This window comes from Perognathus longimembris, chromosome 1, assembly GCF_023159225.1.
Source record: "Perognathus longimembris pacificus isolate PPM17 chromosome 1, ASM2315922v1, whole genome shotgun sequence".
Lineage (NCBI taxonomy): Eukaryota > Metazoa > Chordata > Mammalia > Rodentia > Heteromyidae > Perognathus > Perognathus longimembris.
This window is the reverse complement of record NC_063161.1, coordinates 37,154,507-37,164,186: the sequence shown is the minus strand read 5'-3', so window position 1 is coordinate 37,164,186 and position 9,680 is coordinate 37,154,507.

Here is a 9,680-nt window from a genome sequence, read left to right as displayed (position 1 = left end):
CATGAGCTCCACACTAGAGCTACAAAATAGTGGAAGAATAATAATAATGGAACTATGTTACACCATCTGCAAAAATACAATGATCCTATACAGCAGTAATAGTAATTGTTTACATGCAACTGAGTAATGAATGCATGTGTAGCTCTGGGTAGACTACCTGTCCTGGAAAGTTGCAAAAATCTATCCTATGAAAGAGGTAGAAGAAAAGGTAAGGAATGCTAAAAGAGCCTGGGCTACTGTGAAGCTAGAGGCCAAAGCTACCTTCCTTTCCCTTTTCCTAAAAGGGAAGATGACTACAGGAGCCACAAAGCCAATTGTGTACTGTTTTAACTTCAGATTCAACTCATTCTATCTCCTTCATGTCTATAAATCCACGAGTACTAAAGGAGGCTTCAGCCAACCAGGCATTGGTCATCTGCCACCTGCAATGGCATTGCTAAATGCAATGACTTATTCAAGCTCAAGGTGGGCATTTAGGGTGAGAACTAAAAGCGAGCAGGATGACTTTTGGCAGGGGCAGACGCAAAGTACTTACAGAAATGGATGCTTACCCAGAAACTAACTTCAATATGAGTGCCCTGCTTGGAGCTCTAGGGCAGACAGCAGGTGACAGGTAGCTCCTCTGGTGCTGCCCAAAAGCCACCACAGACCCTTGAATGGAAGACCATCTAGTCCTTTGGGAAGTATCCAGTGTCCCACTGGGACTTGAAGCTCTGTTAGAATGATATCCGTACAGTGATTCTAAAGACAAAGGTATTTATCCACATGGCATGCTCTTCACAGCCAAGCTTCCAGTTCTTTCTGTCAGGAGGCTTACCAGAACTCCTACAGCTTCATAATGTTTCTCACACACTCACAGCCTCTCCATGGCAAAGAGGTATCAGACACTTAAATGCTTAGTCTCCTGCTAAGAAAAGGAAACAGAAATGAGAAGATGTTTTAAAGGGGATTATTTGGAGGCTGTAAAAATCCTTAAGTTGAGAAGTGGAGCTGTGACTCAAAGTGGTTGAGCGCTGACCTTGAGCAAAAGAGGTCAGGGACAATGCCCAAGCCCTGAGTTCAAGTCCCCTGACTGACAATAAACAAAACAAAAGTCTTGAAGTTGGTCTACTTTTTCCCAGTTTTTCATGTTAAGGTACTCGAAGGAAAAGAAAGAAATTGGGAAGGCAATTCAACACTCAAAAATCAACCACACACAGCTCTTAGAGCTCCATTCAATTCTGAATGTTCTCTTCAAGGCAAACCACTGTTTTCCATTTCCTTTCACTGTAAGATCACATCTTACGGCATCAGCTGGGAACTGAACATTACTTGGCAACATGGAAAAAACTTATTTAAAATACTCACTAGGGTATTCCTATGTTTCATTGATCCAGATTTAGTATTACAATAAGGAACCTCATCCTTGAGAGAACAAAGAATGTCATATTCTTTTAAAATCTAATTGAATCGATTGACAAATGTTTATTAATAGAAACAACTTGGTATCATATTCACCTTATGCTCCATAGAGAGGAAACTGCAGAGTTATTGATTTGATATTTTTTGTCTTCAGGAACTACGGTTAAAACAAGCTATTTATGGCAACCTCCTAATGAGTGAAACACAGAGAAACTTCATTGGTTAGCCACCCTGAAGTTGATGATAGCATTCAATTAGCTCAATTGCTCCATGCAGACATTAACAGAAGGGATAAGCAATAACTTGTCAATGCAACAAAGATTTTTCCCACATACAAGGAGGGAAGAAAGAACAAAGGAGGCGAGAGCAAGGGGATAGAAAGCTATGTGGTCCAGATCTACAACTCTGGGGAAGAGTGGAGAATAATATAAAGTGGGAAAATGTTGACAGAGAGAGTAGGACATATTCAAGATTGTAATGAAGACTAACTAATAAAGAACCTAAGAAGAGAGAGCTAATCACTTTGATAGCAGCCTCTGGAGCTTCCTGAGGGATGACGAGAGGCCCAAAGTGAGAAGGTATCATCTATCATCCATTGTGAGGCCTACAGTGTTGCCATCAAAGCACGATGACTTAAGAATGGGAATGAGCATATGATGATAGCATATATTAACATCTTGGCATTCACTAATTTTCAAGACATTATGAAGTACAGGGAATTGCCTATCTTATTTTAGAAATTTAGAAACCAAAATGGGAGCAAGCTGAACAAATACAATGCCAGAAAGAGCATCTCTCATTCCCTAGTGTACACTTACAAAATAATGGATGGGAAAACTATTTCATTGGCATACATGATAATGAGTATTGAAAGTAAATCAGCTTTGGAAAATATATATATTTAATTATAAACTGGAGCACTGGGGGAAAAAAGACTTTCTAACAATTGGCTTCACTTTTTCCTTTGTCCTTTGCTTTTCCTTCTCCTTATGTGCTTTTCTTTGCTTACAAAATTTCCAACCACTGAATAGTTCAGCACTGCTTCCCAAACTTTTTTGCCTCACAGATCCAGGATCTGACTTTCCACCATTTTTACTTTTGTGGCACTTGGCATCCTTGCAGGCTGCCTCAGCCCTGGCTTTGATTCACATTAGTAGTCTTCACATTAGTAGCCCTTTGCATTCATCTTCTTCATAATCCTCCTTCAACCACACCCTCAAAACTAGAGGTGGACCAAATCACTCTAGAATCCTTTGCTGGACACTAATGATCATGAAGAGGAAGTCTGTAGTGCAAGGCAAGAGATTCTGCAAGCAGACAAACTGACTTGAAGCCTGACTCTGTCACCTTCTAGCAGGGGAGACCTGGGCCCATTACTTTGCTAACTTTAATTTTCTCCATGCATGAAATAAAACTATGTTGGCTTATAAGAATTATTCTTGGAGTTATGATGAAAACCCAGGAGTTGTTCCCTAAGTAGCTTTCCCCCTACTTTCTTATGCTGTGTTTCACAGCTCCCACCTTGGCTCTGAAGCTTTTTATGTTAGCCTCCTTTGGGGTTTCCCTCTGTTTCTATTTTGAGAACGAGGTGAACCAGTGTTCAGGAAAGTCATGTTTCCATCCAGTGTTTAACAGGAGCTCAGGAATAGCTGAGTGGCTATAGACCCAGAGACCAAAGTCTCCATTTGGCCTTTCATACAACAAACTGAGTGATCTTAGGAAAGCTGCTGAACTATTCAGATCCTCAATTTTCTCTTCTGGAAAATGTCATCACAAATATTTATTACATAAGGACCTCAGAAGTGTGGAGTTAATTATAATTGTAAGTGTGAACATTCCCTTGTACAAGAGCACACCACATAATATTCATTGAATATATACATTAAAAAGGTTCCCTGCCATTCTCCCTTTCCTTTTAATAGAAATTAAATTACCAACATACCCTATGATATAGCTTATTAAAATCATGATATAAAACATTTGTTGACATGAGAAAATGTCCATGATCTATTACTAAAAAAAGTATTTTCTATCATAAGAACTATTTTTTTATCATAAGAACTATTACTCGTGCAAATAAGAAAAAGGTCTAAAAGTATTTTGCCAAAAATGTTCAGCACTATTGTCTTTACCTAGCTATTGATCCTGTAAGAGATGTGTGTATATGTGTTGTGTCTGTGTGTATGTGTGTGTGTGTGTGTGTGTGTGTGTGTGTGTGTGTGTTTCTCTCTCTGTTTTCTGTGTGTTGCATTAAAACATGAATCCTTTTAGGAATCAAAAGTAAATATGCATATTAAAAGGCAAGTACAATAACAACAAAAAGTGTTACAGGGTGATTCTTCAGTCCATAAAGGCTGACAATAGAAGCAGAGCACTAAACACAGCAGGAGTTTGTAGACATAAGAGAGATCAGCCAAGAAGGGTGGAAAGGGAGGAAAGGGGTCAGAGAGAGGACAAATGTTAAGTCAGGCTAAGACTCAGAAGGAGCCTTGTCCTCTCCAAGCATTTGTTTCTGGGATTGCAAGGCATGGAGCATACCTCCCTCAGATGGGTCACAGGCATTCAAAGTTCCCTAGTGAGTCTATAGGCTCTGAGCACAGCAAACTTTGAACTGTTGTCCTCTCTTTTCCATCTCAGCTTCACAGAAAAGGTGATTTACTTTTTTAACGAAAAAGCTAAAGGATGATCTAAGTGGCCTCCTATGTGCCTTTAAAAAAATTTATTTCTTTATTGTCAAAGTGATGTACAGAGAAGTTACAGTTTCATATGTAGGCAGTGTATACATTTCTTATCCAACTTATCTCCTCCCTCATTTCCTCCCCCCTCCTCTGGCCTTCCCCTCTCCTCATTCTCTTCCCCTCCCCCATGAGTTGTACAGTTGGTTTACAGCACATAGTTTTTTTAAGTATTGCTGTTGTGACTTTAAGGAGACTGATTTACTTGTGTTTGCTTTACCCTCTCAGTGAGCAATAATCCAAAAGCTATGGCCACTAGGTGGCATGCCCCAAATACTATTTAACTTTGGAACTAGAAGAAAAGTTTGCTGTCAGGGAGCCTCAGACACCCTTTAAGTCAAAAGCACTGTTAGAGACAATAAAATGAAGACCGATGGAAGTGTTTCACTTTTTTCCTGTTATAGACCAACAAAATCCACCAAGCAAAATCCCCACTGCCACGGCAAACACTCCTCTTCAAAATAAAACAATTCAGGGCTGGGGATATAGCCTAGTGGCAAGAGTGCCTGCCTCGGATACATGAGGCCCTAGGTTCGATTCCCCAGCACCACATATACAGAAAACGGCCAGAGGCGGCGCTGTGGCTCAAGTTGGCGGAGTGCTAGCCTTGAGCAGGAAGAAGCCAGGGACAGTGCTCAGGCCCTGAGTCCAAGGCCCAGGACTGGCCAAAAATAAAAAATAAATAAATAAATAAATAAATAAAACAATTCAATGATCTCATACATACATCCAGGGTACCCTTAGATCTATACTCCCCCCACATCAATACCTATAATCAATGACCCATTTTGTCAACCAAACTAAAGAAGCTCCCCCACAATACTTCAAAATTAGAAGTGGGTCTGTAGCATCATCAAAGGATAATGTCCAGCTGTAGATGTGAGATGACCATTAGTTGAGGTAGAACAAGAAGGACTCTGTAAGATCTACAGTAATTGAGGAAGGATAAGAATAGTACCCAGGCCCAAAAGGATAAATTCCTTCTAAGTTAATAAGCTTCTCTTTCTAAACATCAGTACTGCCCTTAAGACCTCAATATTGATTTATTTGTTATTTGCGCCTTAGCATGGATTGGTTATCCCCACTGTCTCTTTTCCTAAAGTTACATACTTTGGGTTATCCTACTTTAAAAAACAGGATTTGGGTCAGATGGCCAAGAAAGAGCTAATTTTGGAACATATGAAAGGAGTACTTGGACAGGACAAGACAGAACAGTGCCTTGAAGGTTTTCCATATGACCACCCAACACCAGGCTCACCAAACTCTTGATACTCTTGAATGAAGAGAGGCTAGAGTAGATGAAAGCACTCAATGAAAGAAAGCAATGTGGCCAGACACATTTTGCATAACTTACAGATTTGCCTAGGTTATCTGGATTATAAAGCCTTGGTAAGGAAATGTGAAGAAATACAGGAGGTTGCTAGGAATATGGCCTAGTGGCAAAAGTGCTTGCCTCATATACATGAAGCCCTGGGTTCAATTCCCCAGCACCACATATATAGAAAATGGCCAGAAGTGGCACTGTGGCTCAAGTGACAGAGTGCTAGCCTTGAGCAAAAGAAATACAGGAACTTGGCTATTTCTCCCTATATAACTCTCACAAGAAGTTCCTCAAATCTGTTTCTTTAAATAAATTAAATGTGGGAGGTGACAATAAATATAAGAGCAGACTTTCAGAAAGTGAAAGAGTATATTATTCCTACCCAAGCACCAGTGGCTCATGCTTGTAATCCTAGCTACTCAGGAGGCTGAGATCTGAGGGTCACAATTCAAAGCCAGTCTAGGCAAGAAAGGCCATGAGATCCTTTTCTCCAATAAACCACCAGAAAACTGGAAGTGGCACTGTGGCTTAAGTGGTAGAGCACTAGTCTTAAGCTAAAGAGCTCAGGGACAGCTCCCAGGCCCTGAATCCAAGCCCCACGAACAACAACAAAAGAGCATATTGTTCTTTTCAAAGTAGGCACCTTAGCAAGCTGGTCACTCATTTTGATAATGTTGCCCATTTGGGTGACTGTCCATTTTGCTGACTTGAAAATCTGTCTTTTAAAAAGCATGTTGCTAACAAAACACTCAATTTGAAAGTAGATTTCAATTATTAATTGGACCAAAAGTTGTTTGGAGCTAAGTTCGGAAAATAGGAAAAATGATCTGTAAGAATGTTTCAGTTCTGGACAAATATGAGATAGAGGGCTGAGAATGTGGCTTTGTGCTCAAGTGCTTTCCTAGCATGCATGAAGCTCTGGGTTTGATTCCTCAGTACCATATAAACAGAAAAAAGACAGAAGTGATACTATGGCTCAAGTGGTAGAGTACCAGCCTTGAGCAAAAGAAGCTCAGGGACAGTGCCCAAGCCCTGAGCTCAAGCCCCAGGACTGGCAAAAAAAAAAAAAAAAAAAGTAAGGAAATGAGATGGATTATGTCATCTGAAGTAGAAAGTGTTCTCCATATCACACTTGTCCTTAGTTTCTATTGGGCCATTAACTTTGTGAATGAACATGAGCAAGGTTGAGTACCATGCTGAATAAATAGGAATAGAAGTGGTTGTAGAAATGTCAACAAGAGAAATTAGAGTAGCCACAGTAACATCCGGCTTATGAACTTAAAGAGTCAATTTTAAAAGCATAGTCTCAGGGCTGGGAATATGGCCTAGTGGTAAAGTGTTTGCCTCATATACATGAAGCCCTGGGTTTGTATTCCTCAGCACCACATATATAGAAAAAGCTGAAAGTGGCACTGTGGCTCAAGTGGTAGAGTGCTAGCCTTGAGCAAAAAGAAGCCAGGGATAGTGATCAGGCCCTGAGTTCAAGCCCCAGCAGTGGCCAAAAAAAAAAAAAAAAGCATAGTCTCCCAAAAGTAACAACTATCATTAATTTGCATGAGTATTCTAACATATTTTCACATACTATTTATTGCTTATTAATCAACTCTTAAGTTCAAGTAACATTTTTTCTAAAGTGCTACACCAATCTGTATAGATATTCAAAGAGACGCTGAATCAATGGTTTCAAATTACTATACCAATACATTAAAATTAATTGAAATGCTCTATTTACCAGACATGTCAAATTGTGTCTTGTGTTAATTTACAGCAAAGATGTATCAGGCTAATGCAAATCATTTTTAAAAAAAAAAAAACAGTAAAAATAGATCTAGTCAATCACCGACTAAAATAGATCGAATCAATCAGTCAAATCAATTTTAGACTGCATGAGCCGGGCTAGCCACCCAAAGTACATGGACAAAGCAAAAAGGCATAGCAGATGAAAAGAGCATTCTTACATTTTTAATGCTACCTTTAGCTTAGGGATGCGTATATACAGAGAAAGTGGGGAAGAAAAGGGAAAGAGAGGGAGGGAGGGAAAGGGAGAAGGAAAAGAAGAGAAAGGGAAATGGAGACAGTGAGGGAGAAGAAGGAAAGAGAGAGAAAGGAAAAGAGAGAGAAGGAAGAAAGGGAGAGGATGAGGGAAAAAGAGAGGGAGAGGGAAAGGATTAATTCTAGGATCACACCCAAAATAACACTGGCTATACCTATTTTTAAAGATGTGTTCAGCTGAGTTATCACACACATGCATTGTTTTATTCAAAAAGTCATGGCTGGGAATGTGGCTTAGAGGTAGAGTGCTTGCCTAGCATGCATGAAACCCTAGGTTTGATTCCTCAGTACCACGTACACAGAAAAAAAAAAAAAGAAACATAAGTGGTGCTGTGTCTCAAGTGGTAGAGTGCTAGTCTTAAGCAAAAGCTCAGGGACAGTGGCTAGGCCCTTAGTTCAAACCCCAGGATTGGCCAAAAAAGAATAGATAGATAGATAGATAGATATAGATATAGATATATAGATATAGATATATAGATATATAGAGATATATATAGAGAGAGATATATAGATATATATATGCTGAAAATTAAAACTTTTACATAATCCAAGAAATAAGGTGGTTTGTTCCTATCTATGGCATGGATCCATCTCTTTAAGCCATATAAACTCTTTACACTTACCTCTTTATTTAGGAAGAAAAGTTAAATTATTCACTTCTATATTGTACTGTTATTGATCCCCCATCATCAATTTGACTCCTAATTTCCTTTGTAAGTGCACAATAACAGCTGTGCAATTCATTAGTCAGTCCATGTGCCTTAGTGATGGCTTGTTGAAATGCTTTACTAAATGATTTTGGGAGTGGAGGGGTTACCAGGATCTCACTATCTGACTGAGTAATTATTTCTAAATGAGTAAGTGGGGACTACAGCCCCCGAAGCCCATTGGTCCTGTGCTCTCATTCATCAGCAGCAGGTCTCCTACAGACACAAAGCTTTGACCTTCCTCTGTAAACGCTGAGACTCATTTTCCTCTCTGAGGCTCATCGCTATGTGCTTGACTCCAGAGAGCACTACGTCCTTCAGCTCTAACCTTGTCAAGAAATCCATCCATCAATCTATCAGCAAACATTGATTCATCATCTCCCATGTTCAAAGTACCATGATAGATGCTTTAGGGGATGTCAAGAAATGTAAGAGGTGGTTTCTAATGTATAAGAGTTTATTGTCTAGGTAGAGAGCTGAAATATATAGCAATTCAGAAGGCAGAATCATACTGGGTAGGATATTAAATGTGACAAATTCAGAGGTGAAGGCAGAAGGGAAATAACATTTATCAAATGTCTGCGCATTATGTGAGGTGTTGCTCATACGCTCTTCATTAAATCATCCTGCCAGCCCCCACTTTCAAGTCCATTTTATAGACTCACAGATAAAAGAAGTTGCCTAGAGCTACAAACAGATAATGGCAGAGTGTGCATTCACATTTCCATTATTTGATTCCAAGGCTATATTCTGATGCCAAACATCACCCTTCCCAGTGTGTACCGCACTCCTCCCTGAAATAAATGTCCAAAGAACCAACTGGAAGGAGGAATCATTTTGAACAATGATACAAGACATCATGAATAGGATGTGGAATATGAGGAAAGCTTTCACAGAGGTAAAAAGCCAAGGATAAACCAGATGCTGGCAGTTCACACCTGTAACCCTAGCTACTCAAGGGATGAGATCTGAGGATCGTGGTTCAAAGTTATCCCAGGATGGAAAGTCTGAGACTCTTATTCCCAAGTAACCACCCAAAGGTGGGAAGTCGAGTGTGGCTCAAGTGACAGAGTGCTAGCTAGCCCTGAGGGAAAATGCTAAGGGGCAGTGCGTAGGCTTTGAGTTCAAGTCCCAGTGCCACCACAAAAAATAAAAATAACAGGCCAGGAATGGCAGTGTTGTACAGCAGAAAGAAGGAAAACATTCCTATTTCCATTTGTAAAAAGAAGGGCCCACATTGTAGTGCAGGCCAAACTGGTGACAGAAGCATTTGGTATGGTGCAAACCTTCTTGCCAGAAGAATCTTAGAGAACAGAAGTGCATCTAGCCATCAACAAATCAGTGATTCCTTTCTGAGGAAGCAGCATCCCAGGCAAATGCTTGGAATTACCCGGGCTTGAAGGTCCCAAACCCTTACAACATTCTTTAGAGAGAGAGAGAGAGAGAGAGTGTGTGTGTGTGTGT